We start from the raw sequence: 23,548 nt of genomic DNA, 5'->3' as shown, positions 1-23,548 counted from the left end.
ATTGTTTTGGCGCTTCATTAGAGATGCAGGATTTAATGCATTTGTTCTCTTATTCCAATGTGTGTCTTTCCTGTCTCCAATAAATGATTATTTTATCTCATAAGTCATGGAATATACAGTCTTGGGCACAGCAACAGGATTATAAACTGTCCTTGTTGTCTTATTGTCTACTTAACACAGCCTATGGTCATCTGGGAAGAAAGTCTTGATCACTGAGTTGTCTAGATCAGTCAGCCTCTCTATAGGGAATTGTCTTGATTGCTCACTGATGCCTGAGAGCCCTTCCTACTAAGTGTTTCACCATCCCTAAGCAGGTACTCCTGGGTTGTGTAAGAAAACTAGCTAGGAATAAGCCAAAGAGTCATCCAGCAAGCATGATTACAATATGGTTCCTGCCTTATGTTCCCTCCTGACTTCCCTCGTGATGATCATGACCTTGAACTTTAAGTTGAAATAAACACGTCTTCCCGTAAGTTGGTTCTGGTCAGATTATCTTATTACAGCAATGGAAAGGAAACTAGAACACAGAGGGAAGCTACTGTCCCTAGTTCGGCATGAGTTTTGGGAATATGAACAGCAAGCACTTGTCCACTGAGCCATCTTCCCATCAAACTGTCTCATCCATGAACTTGATACCCCTCCCCCACTCATTTAGGTCTGCTTTAGTGTCTTTCACTCATAATTTTTAGCTGTAATAGATGATTCCTGAGTTATTGGTGTGATTGCAAATGATACTTTTGTTTGCAGTTTTCAGTTGTCCATTGCTAGTGTGTACGCTTATGATGAATTTCTATGCATTTGGTGTATATCCCACAATCTTGTTAAACTCAGTTCCATAGCTCTTGCGTATTCTTTGAGATATCCTTTGCAGATAATTTGTCCTCTGTGAACAGTTGGGTTCTTTTGTTTCCACCCATGCTTCTGCTCCTTCTTTTCCTTTCCTTATTGCTCTGTTGAGGATATCTAATACAATAAGAACTGCAAAAGCAGGAATCTTTTCCTTGTTCTCAACCAACCACATTTGAGCTACTCTTTTATTTTCCCATGATGAAACACTCTTGAATTTTATAGTCCCTGCCTAAATTTCTCTGCCTTCCTCCTTACATGGTAGGCACCTCTTCCTCCGGCTGCCCTTATTGGTTGTGCCCCACATAGTCAGCAAATCTCTCATCATTTTATATACTCTTACATTTTGATGTCTTACCTGTGTATAGACTCCTGAATGCTAGATCTTTCCTAGAGGAATTTTTTATGAAGTTCCATGACAAATGTATCTCTTAGTGGCACATCAAATTGATATTATTAATATTTACCCATCATCACTACTCTTCCATGTACAACATAGCTTGGTTTTCTGATACATATTTATTTAAAAAATATGAATCTAATTACATTGGCAACTGACTAAATGTCTTCATGTCTTATTTCCAGTTTGTAGCAGAGCCAAGCAGGCCCAGCATGACTTCTATCTCACTCTCTGGCTTACTCATATAACACTTCCCTTCACGTGCACTGCACTCCACCTTGCATCTTTGTTCTCTTCTAAGACAACCAAGCTTTCGGGATCAAATGTGACCTCCTTGGCCAGCTTTTTTCTTCTACTCAGTGTAGGCTATACTGCCACGTAGCTGCCCCTTGAGGGCAGGGATATTGACCTTGTAACTATATTCCCTGCTTCCTATTCCAATGACTGAACTCATAATAGATGTTTAATAAACAATGAATGCTGTGTAAATGAAATCTCTAATTCACATCTACTTGGTCACTGAATATGGAAATCTCAGAATTGTCTTATTCCAACAGTAAAATGGAAACCATTCTTGACATGTGTATGGGTGGTGATGGTGGTAGTGTTTTTGTTACAGATTGACCCCAAATCTTCAGAAATGTTAGCCTAAAATTATACGACTAAGTCACATTACACCCACAATACAAAGTACAGATTTCTAGGTTCCTCTTTTGGAAATCCTGCTGGTTTCATAGGTATGAGATGGACTCTGGATTTAAAAACTTTAGAATACTCTCTTGCCCCTTCCCTCCCTTCCCCTCCCCAGTGTGTGTGTCCCTCCCTCTGTCCCTCCTCCTTCGCTCCCTTCCTCCCCCTTCTCTCTCCCTCCCTCCTTTCTACTCCCCCTCTCTCTTCCCCTCTCTCCACTTCTCTCTTTCTCTCTTGGGCTGGTAATCAAATTCAGGCCTTGCAGACTACAGGCAAACACCCTACCTCTGAGCTACACATGAGACTTTTTCATCAGAAGATGATTTCACACAGAGAATTAGGACTCTGTGGAATCTACTGTAAGCACTAAAGGAGTAAAGGCCAGAGACACTACTGGTAGCATTTAGGAAAACAAATTTCAGGAATTTTGGTGAGATCCTGCCAAAGGTCTCAGCTGTTTGTGGTACCAAAGATTCTCAAGGGTTACGCAGCAGTCCTGGCAAAAGCTCACTCCACCAGCTGCCATACCCATTTGCTTACTCATCATGGCTGAGTAATAACAGGGTTTTTTTCTTTTCTGTCTTCCCATCCTTCGTGAGTTTTTTTCAGAGCAGAGATCTGACATGAGGTCCTATTGGCCAGCAAGGAAGAAACATATTTGTCCAGGACCCTGGCCACCTCTGGGAAAGCAAGCAAGAATAGAAAGAAAAGAAAGTAGGAAGAGGGGAAGGGAGGAGAGAAGAGAGATGCTAACCGCTAACTCACATGCTCATCTCCTTCCACTCTATGGTGAAGCGCACTTGTCTTTACTCATCTTGTTCTGTTTCCATAGTCCCATTGTCTGTCGTATACTAGCCCCTCCCACCTTCACTTCATAGGCCATCGTTCTTGGCAGCAGCCTAACTGGCATTCTCTTATTCATTCTGCTCTCTTTACTCTGCCTAAAATACATATAACTCTCTCACTCTCCAACTCAAAAGACTTGAGTGCTCTTACCTCACCTACAATGGTAGGTTCAAGTGCCATGGCTTGGGAAGAAAGGCCCAGTGGGTGCTTTGACCTTTGTTCTTCGGCAGCATCCTCAGGCCACACATTTCCTCACCTCTGTCGCTCTTCACCTCATCCATTGCCTACTCTGCTTCCCACACTTCTCCACTTGAAGCCTGCCAATCCTGAGAGACAGAATCAGATGTCACCTTCTCCAAGGGACCTTATGCAGTATTGAAGGAGAATGACTACCCCCCCATAGGGTCATCTATTTGAATGATCTGTCCCCAGTTGGTGGAACTATTTGGGAAGGATTAGAAGGCATGGCCTTATTGGAAGAGGTGTATTGCTGGGGTGGGCTTCGAGGTTTGACCAGACCACACCACTCCCAGGCAGTTCTCTGTCTTGTGCTTGAGGGTCAGAATGTAGGCTCTCAGCCACCACTGTAGCTCCATGCCTGTCTGCCTCTGCCATGGTGCTTGCCAGGGTCGTCATGGACTCTACCCTCTGGAACCATGAGCCCCCACTTAAACACTTTTTCATATAAGTTACCTTGATCATAGCCACTGAAAAGTAACTAACTTCATTCACTTCCTCGCTCTTTCCTCCCTCTTGACCCTCTCTAATGCCTACCATGCCACTGAGTTGGGACCCTCCCCAGAGTGACACTACCATTCGTAAGGCAAGGATCTGTCTGGCTATAGGATTTATAGAAGAAGAAGCAGTTATAGGGCTATGTCATCTCTTCCCCAGAGTTAACATCGTCAAGATCACCTTTTGTCCTGTCCATCTTGTACCAAGTAAAAGAGACAGGTTTGAAGAGTCTCAACATCTTATTCAAATGTCCACGTCTCTGCATTGAGGCCATGGCAGACTGAACCAGGGAGTTTGTTTTAGACTTTGCCATTTTTCTTTGTCTTTGGGTTCAGCTTCTTTCTGACAGCTTTAAAATCCTTGTCCACACGGGAGCACAGGTTTCACAGATCTGAATCTCTCTCAAAACAACATAATGTGAGAGCCGAAAGTTCTCCCCTAGCTGGCAAAACAACATCATGTGGCATTTGTGACTTTGAATATTTGGTGTCTAAAAGGCAGAGTGAGGGTGATGTCCTATAAGAACACTTACAAAGGACTCTGATTTTGTTCCCAGTAACCACAGGATGGCTCACAGTCACCTATAACTAGCTCCAAGTGATTCAACACCATCTTCTGGCCTCTGCAGGCTACTGAATGCATGAAGTACACATAAGCCCATGCAGGTACACATATACACATAAGTAAAAGTAATTAAAAATAAAAGTAAAGAAAACATGGCTGTCTGTCAGGTCACATGGAATGAAGCTGTGTATCTTAAACAGTCTCCTCCTCACTGCTGTGTGGTGGTCATTATTAATTTTTTTTTTTTTGCATTTGAGGCCTTTAGGTAGACTCTGATGAAACCATGGCTTCTATGATTTCAGTTGTACTAGCCCTAGGTGGCAAATTGCCATAACTGAAACTCCCCTGGACACAATGGTGGCCTTGCCTGCACCCAGAGGAAGTGGAGGCAGCCTGTGGAGTAAGAAGTAGGATGGCAGAGGCTCTGTTATGGTTTTACAGCCACAGGAATGGACTGAAATTACAGCTGAGACCACTCCAGCTGGGAACTGAGAATGACGAAGGCAGTGGGAATAGCCAGACCTCCAGTGTGTGCAGTTTTGAGCCCTGTACACACTCTAGCGTGCCGTAATTGAGGGAGCGTGAGGAAACACTGGGTACACGCAGGCTTTACAAATTACAAGTACCATAATCTAATAGAAATAATCTCAACAGGGAAATGTACAGGAAATTGTGGGATTTCAATGAAAATACAGATCTGTGGGCTTTGGGGAGGGGGGCGATCTCTTAGGGATCATCTCCAAATTCAAAACAAATACTTCAAATGGAAGAAACTGTATGACTTACCATCTCAAAAAATCCTCAAGGGAATCTAGATTCCATTATTTTCTCTGTCAAAGAATTAATTGATTTTTTTTATCATTATGAAGATATACACTAACCAACGTAAAGGCCCACACCTGTGACTCCACCACTTAGGAGGTTGAGGTTGGAGGATCAAAATAGTTAAGGCCAGCCTGGGCTACACAGGAAGATACTGGGTGAAGACACAAAGAGTGGACAGAAGCTGTGCCCCTGCAAGACAGTCGATGTCATCTTAGAGGAACCTAAGTGCTTTGTCATCCACAGCCTTTGCATTATCATCGTATATCTCCATGCTCTTATGCTAATTAACCGCCTAAAGATGTATAGGCTTTTCAGACGTATTTCCATATGTCTGCGGGAAGTATATTTATATAGAATGATCTCGAATACACACTAAATGGAGTTGCATATGTTCGTATCGACTACAGCCTGAGTCAAGTCGCATATGGTAGTGAGTATGTTCTAAAGACAGAACGTCTACCTCAGCCTGCTTCATTAGAGTGAAGCCCACTAACGGGGTCAAGTGCAGTAATAAGCAGACATTGTCTTCCAACCCAAGTGCATCTGATGTGGGACCCCATGAAGAATCCTACTTGTGCTCTTCTTTTCTTTCTTCCAAAAAAAAACACTTTTAAGATTATCTAACAGGAGAGTTTTAAAGTCAGCAACTCCCCTGAGAAGTAAGACACATTCAAGCCCCCACATAGACTGTTTCAAGAGCATGGTTGACGCTCATCTTCCCCAGTCTAACTGTGCCTATGAAGAAATGGAATTGCAACTTGCAGGGAAGGCTTTGGCTTCCAGTGGTGTTTCTTTGGACTTGTGCTTCTCCAGCAACAAGTGGTTGATGACCTCTGTTAGAGTCAACAATCTGCATGAGTTTAATATTTTTTTCTGGACATTTTCAAAAGTAACAAGCTAACTTAGATTTACATAATTTTAGTTTGTGCACATAATTTTTTTCTCAAAAATATGAAAGTTGGCTCCAATGTCTCTTGTGATGGTTGCTGAGAGAGAAATCAGCCCACACTCTTTCCCTTTACTTGTTAACTGAACGCCCCTGGAGGGGAAAATGTTGCTCAAAATTTGTAGAAAAAAACTCAAACAACAAGATTTAAAATCTTTCCATCCTTTATTTTTTTTCAATCAACACTCAAATGAAATTTATGGAAGGATGATCTAATATTCTTTTGACAAATTATTTTTCTTCTGTAATTTAGATTCCTTAGGAGAAAATGTCATGTTTATGTAACATGAGAAGTGGTTTTGTTTCCGTTTCTGCTAAACAGGTCAGTTAAAATCTGAACACCATAGAAATGGATGGGTCTTTTATTTTTCTGTGGTTAAGCAAAAATCCTATATTTAAATATATGTTTTATTTCATTCCATCTTATTTGTAAGATGATTGGAAATTACTTTTCGAAGACCTCCTATAATATGTTTACATCTCTGAATATTAGTTGTATTTTATGACTGTGGAAAACATCCAAACTTTGGAAATTACCTTGAAAAACAGTAAGATAGATACTAGGAAAAGGATTAGTTTCTTGTTTTGTTTTTTGTTTAGTTTTTGTTTTGTTTTTGTTTTCAGACAGGGTTTCTTTACATAGCCCTGGCTATCCTGGAACTCACTCTGTAGGCCAAGCTGGCCTCAAACTCAGAGATTTATTCCATCGTTATTCCTTATATTTACTTCATATATAGATTAATTCTAGAGCTGTTTGTTGAGAATGTGTTCTGTGATAGGAATTGGTTTGCTTGCTACAGGCTTACACTCCCTGAGCTGTTGGTCTGGTAAAGGATACACACACTCCTTAGGTGATGAGGAAACATCACTTGGCTTCAAGTGTTATATTCTACTGTATTTTAGTTCTTCATTAGTTGAAATAGACTGGTAGTGAGGACTGTTGATTAAATGTCCCATATAAACATGTAATTTAATTTCTTGTTACCTGAATTAGATCCCCTGTGTGAATCATAACCAAAAAATATGAATTAGATGCTAAAATTTTTATTTTACATGTGGAGAAATTATAATATGTAGACTCTACTCATCAAACTATAAGGTGACCATATTTTTATATTTCATACATATTTGTAACTTATTACACCAACTATTTCTCTTCCAAACCACTTGGTTAAAAAAATCATGCTAAAGATGCATTTTAATTATGGTGCTTTATGGCACTCATTGCTTAATTGCTTACATTTAAAATAGTTTTAATTAGGTGGACACAGAAGCAAGATATTACAGGGTGATAATCCCAGCCACTGTGAACATGATGTTACTTAATTGATTTGAAATGCCATCTTCCAGAATGCAAAACCATTGCTAGATTTTGAGGAACAAAAAAGGGACAGTGACCTACCGGAGAAAAGAATGCTATGGCTAAGCCGATCAGTCACTTATCAGCCTGCTATTGTTACTGTGCCAAACCACCATGTTCACATTGCTTGGGCATGATGTGACTGGTTGTGTTCTGGTCAGACAGCAATGATAAAGATAAAGCAATGTCGTCATTCTCCGTGGCTAACTTACACCTTGTTCTCCAGAATTAGTCACTGAGGAAAGTGTAAAAACCAAGCACACATTCCAGCTAGATACGATGGTGCCCTTAATGCTCGGTCACAGCCAGAAAGACCTTATGAATACAAGTTCTGCTGAGGTCCTTTTTTGAGAAGGAAACAGCTTCATTGAAACAGTGAAGTCTCAAGGCCATGTTAACCTTCAGCCTTACAGTGACTTCAGATTAATGCTTAACGATTTGTTGAGAAGTGGCTCCCATCTTCAGATAAGGAAGGAGATTAATATTTTCTCAAAATTTTTAATGGAAAAGATTCCATAATTTTCCACAAGAATGCTTGGAACAAATTGAGTCAGTAGAAGAAAGGTTTTAAAGGTAACCCTATGCAAATATGCTTCTGGGTAAACCTTCAGCCAAAAGAGTCACACCTGGAGAAAAAAGATCAACCTAAGTTTGGGATAAGGATAGGAGTAAGAAACAAAAATAAATAAATTAAATAAATAGATAAGTAAGTAAATGTTTAAAAATGGGATAATTTTTTGTCATCAACTCTTCGAATGGCATTTTGATAAATAATAACCAAAATGAATCACGGCTGTACCAAGATGTCCATGTCCTTTTATTTGTCACAAATAATATTTTTTTACTACTAAGGCAAAAATATGAGTCACTTCATCTATAAGCAGCCAAAATGGATAGAGATCAAATAGGTAAATGCAACTGTTTGATAATTTCACTAGAGTTGATTTGGGTGGGCTAATGCTTTAGCAATTTATATATACTGGGTGAGTATCTTAAGAAAAGAAACATCCTAAAATATAAGAATGCAACACAGTTATATATGATATGCACATATAACATATGTGTAATATATACTCATTATCACACATTTCTATGTAGAGTTCAGACCATGGCTGCTGGTTTTGAAATCTCACTACCTGTCTGGATTGTAACCAAAGGAAAAACTACGTGCAAAATTGATAGAAGCTAGGGTGCCCTAAGTGGACACATTCGAAGAAGTTGCTTTGCAAGGTATTAATTAGAAGAGAACAAATATCTCTGAGTTTCAATTTTTATCAAAGTCTCTTTTTGTCATGACAGGGTTGAGAATATTTATAACCAGAAAACAAAGGTGACTGGTATGTGCTGAACCCAGTGGTTTGCTCTTCCTTTGTTGAATCTGCCACGGGGCTAGCAAGGTACTGTTACTGATGCTAATGTAGAAATGAAAGAGCTGAGGTCTTGCCAACTTCAATCTGACTCAATTGTCCCTAGTTAGAAAAACAAGAAATATGTTTTCTTAGTTGTTTGCTTCCATGCTTTGGAACAGGATATCACTGTATAATGCAGCCTGTCTTTCAACTCACTCCCAATCCTCCTGCCTCAGCCCCCAGAGTGCTAAGATTACAGGTGAGAGACAGTTTGCCAGATTCAGGGAATAGACTTTAAAAACCACTAATGGTGTCACAGAGTGAGTTGAGAGAACAGGGTCTAGGGACTCAAGAGAACCATGTTCTAGTCTAACCTACGATTCTTTGAGGGTGGGTGCTGAGTCCTTACACAGTCCCAGGGACTTTACCTGATGGGGCAGGGAGGGAAATGAAGAAAAGACGAGTAGATGGATGAACAGAAACATGGACACAGAAAAGCTGGGATCAGATTGTCTGGACTCTCAGATGAGAAGCCACAGCACCCCAGAAACTCAAAGTGTTTATTACATACAGATGGACAGGGGTGTGGAGTTACTGCACACAGCGGGATCATGGAGACAGGGTTTATAGTGTGCAGCTGAATCAAGGAGCCATCCCAATCTGGGTAGGAGCAGTCTTTCTTTGTAGGGGAGCAGTCTTCAGAGGTAAATATTTGGTTGCAGGAGAAAGCTATGGTGTTTATTTTTTTTACACACTCTGTTAGAATTCTCACTCAGACCCCCAGAACCTGACATCCCATTGAGCCTCAGCTGGGAAAGACCTGTGGGGCTGGGCACTGGAGTCCTTCACATGGTCACATCTGTGGCAACATCACCCACTCAGAACTTCGTTCACTTTGGCTTCCTCCACTCAAATGACAGGTATTATCTCCGAGATTCTTCTGGGCAATTCTTAAGTTCTCAGTTGGCTCCTTTATAGAGGGATTGGCTCACATATGAAGAAAGGAAGTGTTGACTCAATATATGATCACCAACAAATTGTGGGATCCCTTTTGGTCCAATCCATATTTCCCCCTCATTTTCAACTTCATTTCCAGAATCTCCTCTGTTTCCCGGAATGATTTGAAATAGCCTAATAAAAGATATACTGCCTAAGACCTTTAAAGATAAGAGGTTGAGGGTGGTGTACTTGAGGTGAAAATAACTGTTTCCTCACCTTGGAACTCAAACTGAAAGTTTGTGCAGAAATGGAGCCCCTGCTTGATTGACTTCACCCCAGCTGCCCACTTTTTATCTGCTCCATTTGGTCAGAGCAGTCTGCTTCGGTGGGAGTCTGGGAGGGAAGAAGAGCAAAGTCCAAAATACCAACTCGGTTGTCTAGTTGTGTTTACTTGTCCAGTCATTCAGGGTCTAGGTGAGTGCCTTGCCTATGTCTGTTCCAGAGGCCACGAGCCAAACCCTCAAACAGCAGAAAACCTTGGGGTTTCCAGAACAAAGAGGTTTTGTTATCAGGTAAAATCTGAAAGGTTCTATGGAATGGAGAGTCACAACAGCTCTTAAAATAAGTAGGGGATCTAAAAATAAAAGGCTGGGGATGGGGGGATCAAAAGAAGCAAGGCCCAATAAAGCACAAACACCCACACAGCAGCACCAGTGAGCCTTGGCCTACTCCTTGTTACTGAGCACAAGAGAGCCCCGTGAAAGACTGGAGAGAATAGGCTCACTCAGCGTCACAGAAACCCAGTTTAGTGAAGTCCTAACTGCCCCAGGGAGGTTGTTTGTTTGCAGTTTCTCTTGATAAGAAAAGAATCTGAGAGGACCAGTGAGAAAGGTAAATAATTAACCAGGCAGCCCCAGCGCAGGCTTAGATAGTACTGTTAGACCTTCAAAGCAGAAGACTGGTTTCTGCCAGCGAGACCCCAGCCTGAGGCAGTCTTCCTTAGTCTTCAGGCACTTTTACTTTCTGCTGAGAAGCTGGCAGCTAAAAGCCAGACCAGGTTCCACTTTACGGATCAAAAGGAGGCTTTTACCAACACATTAAAGACAATGCTCTAAGTTCTTCAATGCTTATAAATATGTTTGCTCAGCAGCTTCCTCCTGGAACTTCCCTGTTTTCAGACTTAAGTCAGAAGTTAGGCATATATGGAGCTATTTGTTGGGGGAAAAAATATGCTTTTCTCCGGGGGAGTGATGGCACACACATGCCTGTGATCCTAGCCCTAAGGGGGTTGCAGTGGGAAGGCAGCAAGTTCAAGGCCAGTCTGGGCTACTTAAACAAGTCCTGAGGTATACCTTGGGGTCTTGTCTCAAAAACCCAGGGGCTGGGGGTGTACCTCAGTGATAGAGCACTGGCCAAGCAAAGCGAAACAAGCAAACAAAACAAAACAACAACAAAGAAAAACAAGCATCCCCCTGTGGTCCTATAGTGTGCTAGTTCTCTTCCGCTCAGTTATCGTACAGAATTCCCTGATGGGAAAGTCCTAATAGCATGATGGTTCTTCCTCTAAATTATGCCCTGAAGCATCTGGGTGGACAAACAAAATGTTTAATTAATCTCATTTTTTTTCACTTTTTTTTTTTGCCCTAAGTGTCAATCTGTGTATCTGGATGAATGGCAGTCACCAAGGAAATAGGAAGAGATATAGGGACGTGAGTAGCGTGAGCTTTAATATGAGAAAAAGGAAAAGACTAATGTGGACATAATCAAATGATCTCTAATTACTATGGTGCCTCTTAAAATTCTGTCAGAGCTGGGGTTGACAACTCTTGAGGACGCTCAGGAAATCTGACATCTGAACTCAGTTCAGAGACAATCCGTGCGGGGATATTGAGCTACTCATCCTCTTCCCCCGTCCAGTTCAGTGAAGTCATCTCACCTGGAGATCTGAATCTGCAAATGAGATTATTTGTTTTAATCTGCTTAAAAGTTGAGTGGAAACACGGTTCTGGATCGTGTGGAACCGTGGCTTGCCGAGGTAACTGGCTGATAATGAGAAACAGCTGGTCTTCTTTATGATAGATTTTCACAGCTGAGAGGAGGCGCTCACATTTTCTAAATAAATACCGTGTGGTGAAAACCGGGGGTGCAACTTCTAAAACAGTTCATTTCTTCTTCACTTGGTGAGCAGGATGCTCCATCTGCTTCATCCAGCCCTCCTAATTCCCTTCCCTGGGATGCTCGTGAGTCTAGCGAGCTTGACCATGGGGGATGGAAATAGAAATTAATTTCTCTCCACATTAAAATTGTTTTCCTAAAGGTTTGTGTTGTTCTGGTCAATGTTTTTATTAAGTGTGTATGTACGTGTGTGTGTGTGTGTGTGTGTGTGTGTGTGTGTGTGTGTGTGTATGTGTGAGAGAGAGAGAGACAGAGAGACAGAGACAGAGACAGAGACAGAGAGAGCGGGGGTCATTTTAATAGCAATTCAAAAGAAAAATCCTTCAACAAGTCTCCACCAAGATCTCAATATTTTCAAATTTTCAAGCAGAGACAAAACTGAATTGTACTTAAGTCTACACTGAATCTGTCACTAGCATTCGAAAAAAAGAGTTCACTGTGTTACTGGATGATTACAGGAGATTTGGCTTGATGCTTTATTTGTCAACCACATCATTCCATTCACACATGGAGGGTACATACTAGTGTTTTTTAACATGAAACCACCTAGAGGTAGAGACCTAACAGCACGAAAGACATTTGTCAAATCCTTCCTACATGGGATAGAAAACTCATGAAGTGATCATCACAGTTCAAGAAGGTAGGCCAAGGAGCAAGGCGATGCACTGGTTTTGAAAACATTGCAAATCATTACAAAAAGGAACTGGGAACATTTCAAAACAAAGGACTGTTCAAAAACATGTATGTGTTCATGGAAGATAGATCGATTCTTATTTAGGTTGTCTCACAGTGCATCAATGAGAACAAAAGTAATAGACAACCTGGGAGAGTAGGTGCAGCCCCAGCAGGTTGAAAATGCAGAAGAGTGCGTCTTTATAGGGATTGGGCCACTGAGTTGGGGCTGCACAAGGTTTGACAGAGTTCTACAGAGCTCTTAATCACAAGGTGGTACTTTAACCAATTGACCTGCAGAGCCGTCCCCTGCCCTGGGGTCTATCATGTAATACGTGGAATGGAAGCTACAGCACAGTTAGTGTGGAAAGGAGAGAGTTTGAAGGAATCAGTGTATAGAGTGTGCCTCTGGACTGTTGCGGCAGATGGTAGACACAAGCCTTCTTGGCGCCCTTCAAGGTTCAGCTATAACGTGTGCTTCCAGTCATGGCAACTATGTCTTTTCTTTCTTCTTGTGATATGGAAAGGAAATAAAATGACTGTGTGCCCTTAAGGACAAGACTACCTCAAGGCCTGCCAAGGTCCAGAATGTGTTAATGATATTGCCCTCCATAACTCCCCTTCAGAACCAAGGTGCTTATGTTTCCAGTACTAGGGGGCCTTGTCTTCACTTTAGACAAACTGGAAGGGTCATCTCAGTCCCCTAGCTGCCTGTGGCCTCTGTTAAACCCTGTGCTGGTCAATTTGATTGACAGCTTGATGATATCTAGAACCACCTAGGAGGCTGGCCCCTGGTAATTCAGTGAGGAAGCTTCTAGATTGAGTTAATTGAGGTGGCAAGAAACACGTTAAATATGGTCTATAGCACTAGCATCTCCCCCCACATCTAACTATGAATACAATGTGACCTCACGTTTCTGCCACCAGGTCTTCTGTACCATGATGGAAAGCATCCCTTAAACCATTTACCAAAATAGACCCTTCCTTCTAAAGGTGCTTCTGTTGGAGTTTTGTCACAGAAACAAGCTAAGTCACCGACACAAAGTCTCATCAGAAGTTGTCTTTCCTCCTGGACCAATTTTCCCTATCCCACTCCTTTACAGACATAAACTCCCTTCAGGGAAGCCTTTCTTCATGGGTTTCTAGAAAACCGACCTAAGACAGTAGAAATGATGATGGTGCTGATGAGGGCATTGTGGGGGAGGGGAGAGATGCAATGGACACACTAATGATGGAAATGGCATTCCATGCACATTGTTCTCTGCCTTTCTGGGTGGACAGATCCCTAACTTTTCCCAGTCTATAAATAAGGGAACTAAGTAACATGAAACATGGCTCATATATAAAGACAGATCTGACGGTAAATCTCGTCGCTTTCAATTTGAATGCTATTTCACCCGATTTCTGTGCTTAACACATCACAGAACTCAAAACGTATTCGCTGAATAAATGAGCTGATTTCAAGGACTCTTTGTACTTCACTCTACCCTGAAAACTGGGGGGGGGGGCAGGAGGGGAGTAATATACTCAGAGGTCCTGCTTTGCAAGATAATCAGGGTTCCAAACATTTTGAACTCTTCGGTTCTACAGATTTTATATTCACTAGCTCGCAAGAACAATTTGCTTTATTTAGAAAATGTAATGGCAAAGAGAAACATATTTAAAAGAATACGGGAGAAACTCTGAGGTCTTGGCCTGTGCTGCCCTTGGCTTCTAGGTGTGAGTTTATCACAGACCAGCAGAACCTGAAGAACAAGTATTAGTACTCACTGAGTGTCCATACTTCAGCTAGGCGAGTGCACTTCACGGGCCACTCGAGGTAAAACAGCATTTCCAAGAAGTCCTCACTGTAAAGAAACCCTTCAGAGAAAAGCACCCAGCGTCACCGAGCGCAGGAGCACCAAGCACTGTGTGTGGCCAAAGCACTGACCCGGCGAGGTGACAAGAAAAGAATTTTGTCTGAGTCCGAATTTGCTGAGGCATCTGGTTAAAACACGGCCAAGGCTGTTTTCCCCACTTGGGTTTGACTTGAATGAAGTTGTTTGGTTTGTGTAGCGGGAGGAGTTAAAGGCTGGAGGGCCAGCTGGTTTAATTAACTATAGAAAGACTCCCCGCCATGACCCGGGATATTTCACCCTGCAGGAGAGCTAGGTGAAGACATTTGCACAGCTGAGAGAGGAGCTGTTGAGCGAGGGAGGTGGCCTGCTGCAACTGAGAGGAAATAAACCCGATTCTTCTTTCTTCACAAGGCCATGTAAAGAAAGGTTAGAAATAGAAATTTGTTTCTTCTGCCCCAGGAGCAACCTTGTAGTTTGGACTTCAAGGGATGATTGTGGCTAGTAAGAAACCTAGTCTATGCCTTGGAATAGTGTTTTCTCTCCTCCACTCGGAGGAGGCAGAAAAGGGGATGGTACATCCTCACCCAGCAGAATCGCTGCTGTCACTTTGGTGATAAAGATACAACATTTGTTAACTTGGAGAGGTGTTTTTAAAAATGCATTTCATCAAAGTTTGGTGTGTTGTGGGGACCTTCAGAAATGAAGCCTCAAAGACCTAGGAAAAGCTACTCATGCTAAAGAGGACAATAGGGAATGGACCATTATGCAGAGACGTGATTGGATGAGAGGGAATGATGCAATGTGTAATGGGTGGGGGAAGGGCTGCCTGCTCAGATTTCCAGGTCTCTGTGCAGCATTCCTTACCAAGGGGCAGCAACTCCCCAGAGTAAGGATCTTCTAGGAAGGAGGGAGAAGAGAGAAAACAATCTTCTTAATTTTATGGATTGCTTTGAGGAGTTGTCAAAAACCTACCCAATGTGGGGTGGTGGCAGCACATACCTTTAACATCAGCACTTGGGAGGCAGAAGCGGGCACAGGTCTGTGAGTTCAAGGCCAGTCTGGTCTACAGAGAGCTCCAGCACAGTCAGGGCTCCACAGAGAATCCTAACCCGCACACTCAGCTCTCTTCCGTCACTAATTATATAACCAATTTTTTACTTATTGAGAGTGGCATTGTGCCATGGGGCACGCCCATGGATTTGTTGCTGCTGTTCTTCATTTAGGACACAATATGAACATCTTTTGTGCTTTGAATTTGAAATCTGTGTGTGTGAGTGGGTATGCATGTATAGGACAGAAAGTCAACATTGGGTATCTTTCTCAATCACTTTACACCTTATTTTTTTTCAAGGTTTACTTATTTTTATTTTATGTGTGTGAGGGCTTTACTGGCATGTGTGCACGTGTCTGGTGTCTGTGGGGGAACTGAGATTGCTGAGAGTTGTGAGCCACCAAGTAGGTGCTGGGAACTAAACTCAGGTTCTATGTAGAGCAAGTAGTCTTAACCATTGAACCATCTCTTCAGCCCTCTGCCTTATTTTTTTGAGCTAGGGCCTCTCAATCAACCTGTAACTCACTAATTTTGCTATACTGGCTAGCCAGTCAGTCCACAGGATATGTCTGTCATTTATCTGATGGAGGAAGGTCATTGGCTAATAAAGAAACTGCCTTGGCCCATTAACTCTAGCCCTTACAGGCTAATTCTCATATCCCAATCAACCCATCTCTAATAATCTGTGTAACATCAGTCTTACTGGGAAAGTTTCAGCATGTCTGACCTGGCAGCTTGCTTCATGGCGTCTGCCCGGGAGAGGGGAGCATGGCCTCTGCTCCAGAGAGCAGAGCTGTCAAGTCTGAGCTCACTTCCTCTTCCTCCCAGCATTCTGTTCTGTTTACTCCACCCACCTATGTTTTAACCTATGAGGGTCAAGCAGTTTCTTTATTATAATTAACCAATGACCTTCCTCCATCATCTATCTCCCTGACGCTTGAATTTAGGAGGTTTTCTGTTGTTGTTGTTGTTTTGTTTTGTCCTTAGTTTGAGTGCTGTGGATCAGACTCTGGTCATTCCTCATACTCCACACTTTTCTGAGGTAGCAGGTAGCTCTCTTCCCAGCCCTGTGGTGAGTCTTCAACCCTGAGCATCTCCCATGCTGTGAGGCACAGAAATGGGATTCCCTTGCTATGTAAATCACCACCATGTTTCTAAAGTCTTCTACCTAAACATGATCAGATTCCCAGCCATCTTCTCTCTCAAAAGACTTTACCATGACTCTGCATGGTTTGCACTTTAACTTCCCAGAAAAGAAGAATAATTTCAACCACAGTGGTGACCAGCCTTGTTGTGCTCATCCAAGAAAACTCACCAAATGCAAGAAGAAGATGTGGAAACAAAAGCAGGTCACTGGCTTAGAAGTGCTCCAATGTTCACACACTGGGGTTTGTGAATGCTTTCAGAATACCAGCATCCTAGAATTGTTACAATGGTGCAGGCTGACCTTCTGCCATTTCCTCTCTCCTCCTCCTCCTTTTCCTCCTCCTCCTCTTCCTTTTCCTCCTTCTCCCCCTCCTTCTCTTCCTTTTCCTCCTCCTCTTCCACCTCCTCTTCTGCTTCTTCTTCCTTCCATTCTGGGAACTGAACCCCTATCTTCTGGAAGAACAGGCCACATTCTAAACTGGTAATCCATCTCTTTCCCACCACCCCAGTATTTTACTTCTATTGATTCCAAAATGTCAAACCTTGAAAAGCACTAGATAGAGAATATTGCCATTCAGAACAGTTCAACTGTGTATGTAAATAATTTTAGGAATATCTTCACCTAGTAATTTCAAGTCTTTCTTGTACACAGAGTGATAGATGGGGAAATGTAATCTAAATGCATTTGAGAAAGCTCTCCCAACAAACAGTAATAAAAATTCCAAGGTACAAAAGAACATTGTGTTATACTTTCATTGGCGGCATGTGTTTTTTTTTCTTTTTCATTTCAGTAGAACATAAAATATCAGTATGTCTCATAATCTGAGCTTTTCATTTTGTTGCAACTTTTTTGGCACCTAAAATAAATACCTTACACAGAGAATGACTCCAACAGATGTCTGATAACAACGATGGGTAATAAAAGCAGCCGAAATATAAAGCCCTGTGTGTTGTTCTACAACTTATCACCTAAGTAAATGCTCCCCAAGGCCTTTTTTCTAAAACACAAATACAGGCTAGACATAGTGACATACTTCTCAAATCTTAACACTTGGGAGGTAGAAACAGGAGGATGAGAGGTTCAAAGTTATCCGCAGCTATCTAGCAAGGTGCTGGCTAGTCGACCCTGTCTCAAAAAAGGGGGGAGGGTAGTGGTGTTACATCTCTGTTGTTGTTGTGGTGGTGGTGGTGTGTGTGTTTGTGTTTATCTCATGATATAACGGATGGAGCGATGGTCTGACTGTTGATTAAGAGTGGGTATTCTCTGATTTCAAGCAGAGTGCAGGGACAGCATTCATGACTGTGCTTTCAAACTGTGAGCCCAAATAAGCCTTCCTCCTTCTGGCAGCTTCTTGTCAGGTATTCCATTACAGAATGAGAGAGGCAATGATCTATCTGTTCATTTCTTTCAACAGGAGGCACATTAACAACCTTGTTGCTTTTTTCTTTTTAAACCTCTGTTCTAGGTTAATCTAATTTTTACAAATTCGACATCTGTACCCACCACATTCTGCTCACATTACAGCAATGTAATAAAAATGAGAAATGAAGTACCAAAGAACACAGAAACACCATTTAATCCAGTTAGTTGCCATAACTACTATTGTCAGAGTCAGGCAATATCCCCTAAGGCACAAAAGGGTTAAGCCGTTCCCATAAGATGACATGGCTGATGCTGGCATAAAGGCTGGATCTGGGCAATGTATTCACTTATCCAGTGATTGCTGGAAAAATCAATTAAACTGGGTTACAGGTGTGAAACTAGGATGTGGAGTGGCCCAGGCTCAGCTGCTTGAGTCCCTGTTGGAACACCTGCAGGACACCCTGATGAACCAGTGTCCCGCCACACTAGAAGGGATACTTCATCGTCCTGTCAAATCAACCCTGCCGATTTTCTGATGATGCCCAGCCCGGTCAGCAACACAGGAGCTTCCCAGAGACTTATTTCAAGGCAGCAAAGAGGTTATCAATATGTGACCTCCCCCTCCCCGCCTGCAGTTCACTAGGTGAAGGTTTCCATGACAGTCAGAGATGCCGTCTTTGGAAGCCCGGCCAGTAGCACCTGGTGATGGTCACCTACCTAAAGCCCTTCTCTTTTCCTCCATCCACAGCACATCCCTCTCTATTATCCCTGATGATGAGCCTGGCTAAAAGACACCATCTGCAAGCTTCACTTGTGGTTAGAGCTTGATCAGGAGCCATCAGGAGCACTGGATGGAGGGCATGGGAAGATCCTCGAAACAGACCAAGGTGGAGATGTAGCTCAGTGGTAAAGCCCTTGACTGGCATGAGCAGGACACATAGTTCATTTTTCCTGACTGTATACACTGCCAATGGCAGGTCTTTTCCTGAGCATCTCCTGCATCCAGTGTGGCCTTCAGCTGTTTTTCTGATTTGGTATTGGGCTACTGGTTCCTGAAGCACATAGGATAGTGTGTATTCTGCGGCTCTGTCTTTCTTTGATGATTGAATCTCAGCATCGATTATCAGCAGTGTTGTATCAGAAGCATTTATATCTGAAGGGTAGAAGGTGATGCTTCTTATTTTCATTTTTCTGGGCATTTGCACATTTGGCTGCTGCAGGATTTGGCCTTTGCCTCCTCAGCGTAGACAAACCCTGCCAAGTTTCACCCTGTCCGTCATAGTTTGTTTCAAGGGCTCCGGTGAAACCAACAGCATTTGTTTAAAAGCCTTTCTTGCCAGACTTTGTTTGCAGAAGCTGACGGTTCGTTACTGATTCAACACTCTGGGAGGACAGAGCCTGGGGTTGCTTCTGAGCTGGAACTATGACTGGCAGCCTGTCGCTACCTGGGAGGCATTGTTTACACTGGGGACCATGGTAAGTGGAAAAGGCCACTCGAGATACACTCCAGATGTGGTCTGAATGCCTCCGCTAAAAGGAAGTGTGACTCCCTTCCAGGAAAGGGACCCCTGCCACTCTCCTCTTCCTTGGTCACTTTTCAAGCTGCTTCTAAGGAAACACAAAAGGTCACTCTCAGTGAGTTCAGGTACAGCGTTCCCTGTGCTTCTTGCAAACTCCCAGGGTGGGTCTCGCCACAGCTCTCTGGTCTGGATCTGGGCCTAACAAAGCTTCTTTGTGCTCAACAGGTTAGTTCTTGGAACCGGAAGGGGTGGGTGGGTGGATAGTATAATTGTGGGTTAGTTCTGTTGTTATTGAATAACAACCCCCACCTCACCTCCACCCCCAGCTCCTCCTAACACATATAAATGCAGCCTGCACAATGAAACTCCCCTTTCAGCAGCTGCAAGCACAGTCATTTGCAACGGCCAGAGCTTGGGAAGGCTGGCTGTCTAGAGGAAGCTTGTTATTAAGGGGGAAGCCAACAGCAGCTTGGGCCTTGCTAACTCTACTTCCTGTACCGGTTGGCCCCTTCCCCACAACTTCTCCTTCAGGATGAGGCCGGAGTTCTGGTTATTCAGCATGGGATAGTCTTCTATGGTGCACACACATCAGTGTTATGTCCCTAGATTGCTTCATGTCAAGCCTTTTACAAAGTTTTATCTTGCTCTCGCTGGCATTCTAGCCATTTCTGCTGTGATAAGATTTTGTTCCTCTGTGATCGTTTTCTTAATTTGGACTTATTTGGTATGTGGATTTCTGAGAAGCCTTCCATTGGCTGGGCTGGTTTGGGTCTTGGGGACAGGACATAGGAATGCCACTCTGGGTGTTAATGGGGATCAGGATTCTTTGCTGACTATGAAGGCAGGAACTCAACAGTACAGGCGAGGCGGTCTCTACTTTCCAGCATAGTCTCTTGGAGCATGGAATCTCCAACCAAACCCAGTTTGCTTTCACTTTCAGTCTCCAACCTACTTCCTGATCCTATCCAAGGTGACCCTTGCCAAACTTCCCGTCATGATCCCACTTAGGATGCACGTTGTTCCTGTCATTGTGCAAATGACTGCACTTGTAAGACTGTAGAGAAACCTTTGGCCCATTCCATTTGGTATTAGGAATTAGGAACATCTACACAAGCTTTACAAAACTCTGTTATTCCATCAAACAAAACACACTCCGCTTCATTCCCTACAGTGAGCCTTACACAGAGCTTCTTTGTTACACTAGGGACGGGATCTTTTAGTAGAACCCAGTGATGGAGGACCTAGAATACGTGCGTGTGAGGAGCGTGTTGATCTAAGCAACAATGCTCTCATTGAGTTTTTACAGCCAAGAAGGAACCAAATCATAAAGGATTTTAACTGGGGAACCGGTGGAAAAGTGGCTTATGATCGAGGCACTGGGGAAGCAGCAAACGCAGGGAAAAAGCAATTGTTTTCAAGAAGATTCAAAATTATCTCAACGATTTTGTACCAAATTAGCCCTTTAACAAGAACAATATTATTACCTTCGTTATTCCGTAATTTAATCGATCTTCATTTTTAACTGTACTAGTAAGCTACATCCAAGCAATTAACTTTGACCTTAAAACCACATCTGTTGCAGACACTACATTTTATTCCATTTAAAGGCTTTGTAACCTGTAAAGAAAAGCTTCAAACATATAAAAAAAAGTAAAAATAATTTGCAAAATAAAATTAAAGCATCCTTCACGTATGATTCACCAGGTGTTGTTACTATGTTCCATATTTGTATTGTCCTCATTTAAAGAGAGATAATAGCTAATAGATAATCTTAGATAGATAAGTAGATGATAGGTAGATTATTGATAGGTAAGTAGATAGTAGACAGACAAAGATAGATGATAGATATGGATATATTTGTACATGTAGTATAACTTAGCTCTTAGATAGGTGATAGATAGGTAAGTTATAGATAATGTAAATTTGTATATGGTATAGCAGCTCTTAAAAATAGATGGCAGGCCAGGTGGTGGTGACACGTGCTTTTAATCCCAGCACTCGGGAGGCAGAGGCAGGCGGATCTCTGTGAGTTTGAGACCAGCCTGGTCTACAAGAGATAGTTCCAGGGCAGGCTCCAAAAGCTACAGAGAAACCCTGTCTCAAAAAACCAAAAGAAAAAAAAAACATAGATGGCAGATAATGACATTGTCTAACTTAACTGTTTAATCTAATATTATTTCTAAGCATACAGTGTATTTGTTTTAGAAAGCCATGTTCTAGTAAGGTAGTACATGTTTTCGTATAAGAACATGATGTTCAAGTGGAAATTTCCACCCCATTCCTCATTTCATTTCATAATAAATCCAAAAAGTTAGTGTACACATCATCTTTAGATGTCAATGGTGAACATCTTATTAACTTTTAATGACATTACAAATGTAACTATGATGTTTAAATATATAGAAATTTGAAAATATTTTGTGACCATATTGCTATGCCTCAACAGGAAAATGGGCAAACCTGTCAACAAGAAGTTGACAGATGAGGTTGACCTAAAAGATTCCCAAATGAAGAGATGTTCAGTTTTGTTAGTAACTACAGAGATGCAAAGGAAAAACCATAATAAATGATGACTTTGTAGCTACTACACTGACAAAAAAAAAAACAGGAAAATGAAATGATAACATGCATCCTCACTAATGAGACCAAAACAGAGGGCTGCCAGGTTCAAGGCATGAGCAATCTGGAAAACATCTCATCTCACAATGAAAGATGAGCTAGAAAGTCCAGATTTGCCTTCTTGAAAGCCTGTACACTTTCACCAGAAGAAGAAGAGTGAGAGATGGGAATTAGAACAGACCCATAGGACAAGAGAGATCTTGCTAAGCCACACCAGACAGAGTTTGAGGAGAAAGGTTTTGATATAAAGCAAAAGCCAATGGGAACCCAAGCTTTTATACAGATCTGTACTTAGCAAACCCTCTGCAACCTTGGGTCCAACATTGGCAGATTCAGCTCATCACAAATAAAATGTATTTACAAATTGCTTCTGTAGGCGGAGTGTTCCTGACCTGACAGCCACTTTCAAATAAACACAGTGGGGCTTATCAATTGTAAATGCTCAGCCAATAGCTCAGGCTTATTACTAACTAGCTCTTACAACTTAACCCATTTCTATTGATCTATGTGCTGCCCCAAGGCTCATGGCTTTTCTCTCCACCCCATTTTGTGTGTCTGACTCGTTCTCCATCCCACTGGTGATTCTTCTGACTCTGTCCTTCCTCATTCCTTCATTCTCAGATTGGCTTTCCTGCCTATCTTTATCCTGTTCAGCTACTGGCCAGTCAGCTTGTTTTTTAAGCCAATCATAGAGACATAGTCACACAGTGTACAGAAGGATTTTTCCACAGCATGCTTCTGTGTGATGTGATACATAGTAGCACACACCTACAATTCTAGTACTTAGGAGGCTGAAACAGGAGGATCCAGAGTTCAAATTTAACCTATACTACATAGAAAATTCAAGTTCATTCTGAGCTAATGAGATCCTGCCTAATTAAAAAAAAAAAAAGAAAGTATGTGTCCAGACTTCTTAACACTATTTTCTAAGTAATATGAAACAATATACATAGCATTTACATTGAATTAAATATAGATGGTATATGAATACTACCTTATATAAAGGACATGAATATCTGATGATTATGTTTGTCCTGGAACCAATCTCCAGTGGTTGACAAGGGGCAACTCTTTATTTTTCTTTACTTATTTCTAATTTAACTAACATTTATAAATTAATTTTACACAACAACCACTTTCCCCTCCCTCCTCTCCTCCTATCCCTTCCCATTTCCCACATACCCCTCTTCATCGTCTCCTCTTCCATCTCCATTCAGAAAGGGACAGGCCTCCCATGGGCTTGCACAAAGCATGGCACATCAAGTTGAGGTAGGACCAAGCTCCTCCCCTTATGCCAAAGGGGGGCCAGGTAATCCAGCATGGGGAACAAGTTACCAAAAGTCAGCTAAGCACTGGGAAAAGGTCCTGCCCTCACTGTTAAAAGCCTTACTAGGAGACCAAGCTACACGATTGCCACACACATGCAGAGGACCTGGGTTGGTTCTGTACAGGCTCCTTGACTGCGTTCATGAGCTTCTGTGAGCTTCTGTGAGCTCAGGTCAGCTTAGCTGTCTCTGTGAGTTCCCCCATCATGACTTGCCCTAGCTGGTACAATTCCTCCTCCCTTTCTTCAGCAAGACTATTGGAGTTCAGCACAATGCTTTTCTGTGGGTCTCTGCCTCTGTTCCTATCAGTTAATGGATAACGTATCTCTGATGGCAATT

General features: G+C 42.2%; 1 protein-coding gene across 2 annotated transcripts in view; it reads left to right on the top strand.

The window, feature by feature from the left end:
• Sorbs2 (sorbin and SH3 domain containing 2) overlaps window positions 1-23,548 on the top strand; it is a 318,492-nt gene that overhangs the window by 85,004 nt on the left and 209,940 nt on the right. The window contains exon 1 of one of the 2 annotated variants that reach the window (XM_041632399.1): window positions 19,114-19,221. The exons of the other annotated variant lie outside the window; for it this stretch is intronic. The gene's annotated coding sequence lies outside the window, so the exon portion shown is untranslated. Of the gene's footprint in view, window positions 1-19,113; window positions 19,222-23,548 lie in introns of those variants that run through there. 2 annotated transcript variants of the gene reach the window in all.

This window comes from Microtus oregoni, unplaced genomic scaffold, assembly GCF_018167655.1.
Source record: "Microtus oregoni isolate MIOR12 unplaced genomic scaffold, Mior012 000041F_ref0000270, whole genome shotgun sequence".
In the NCBI taxonomy this organism is placed as follows: Eukaryota; Metazoa; Chordata; class Mammalia; order Rodentia; family Cricetidae; genus Microtus; species Microtus oregoni.
Note: the sequence above shows the minus strand (reverse complement) of the source record. Positions and strands in the feature narration are given on the sequence as shown.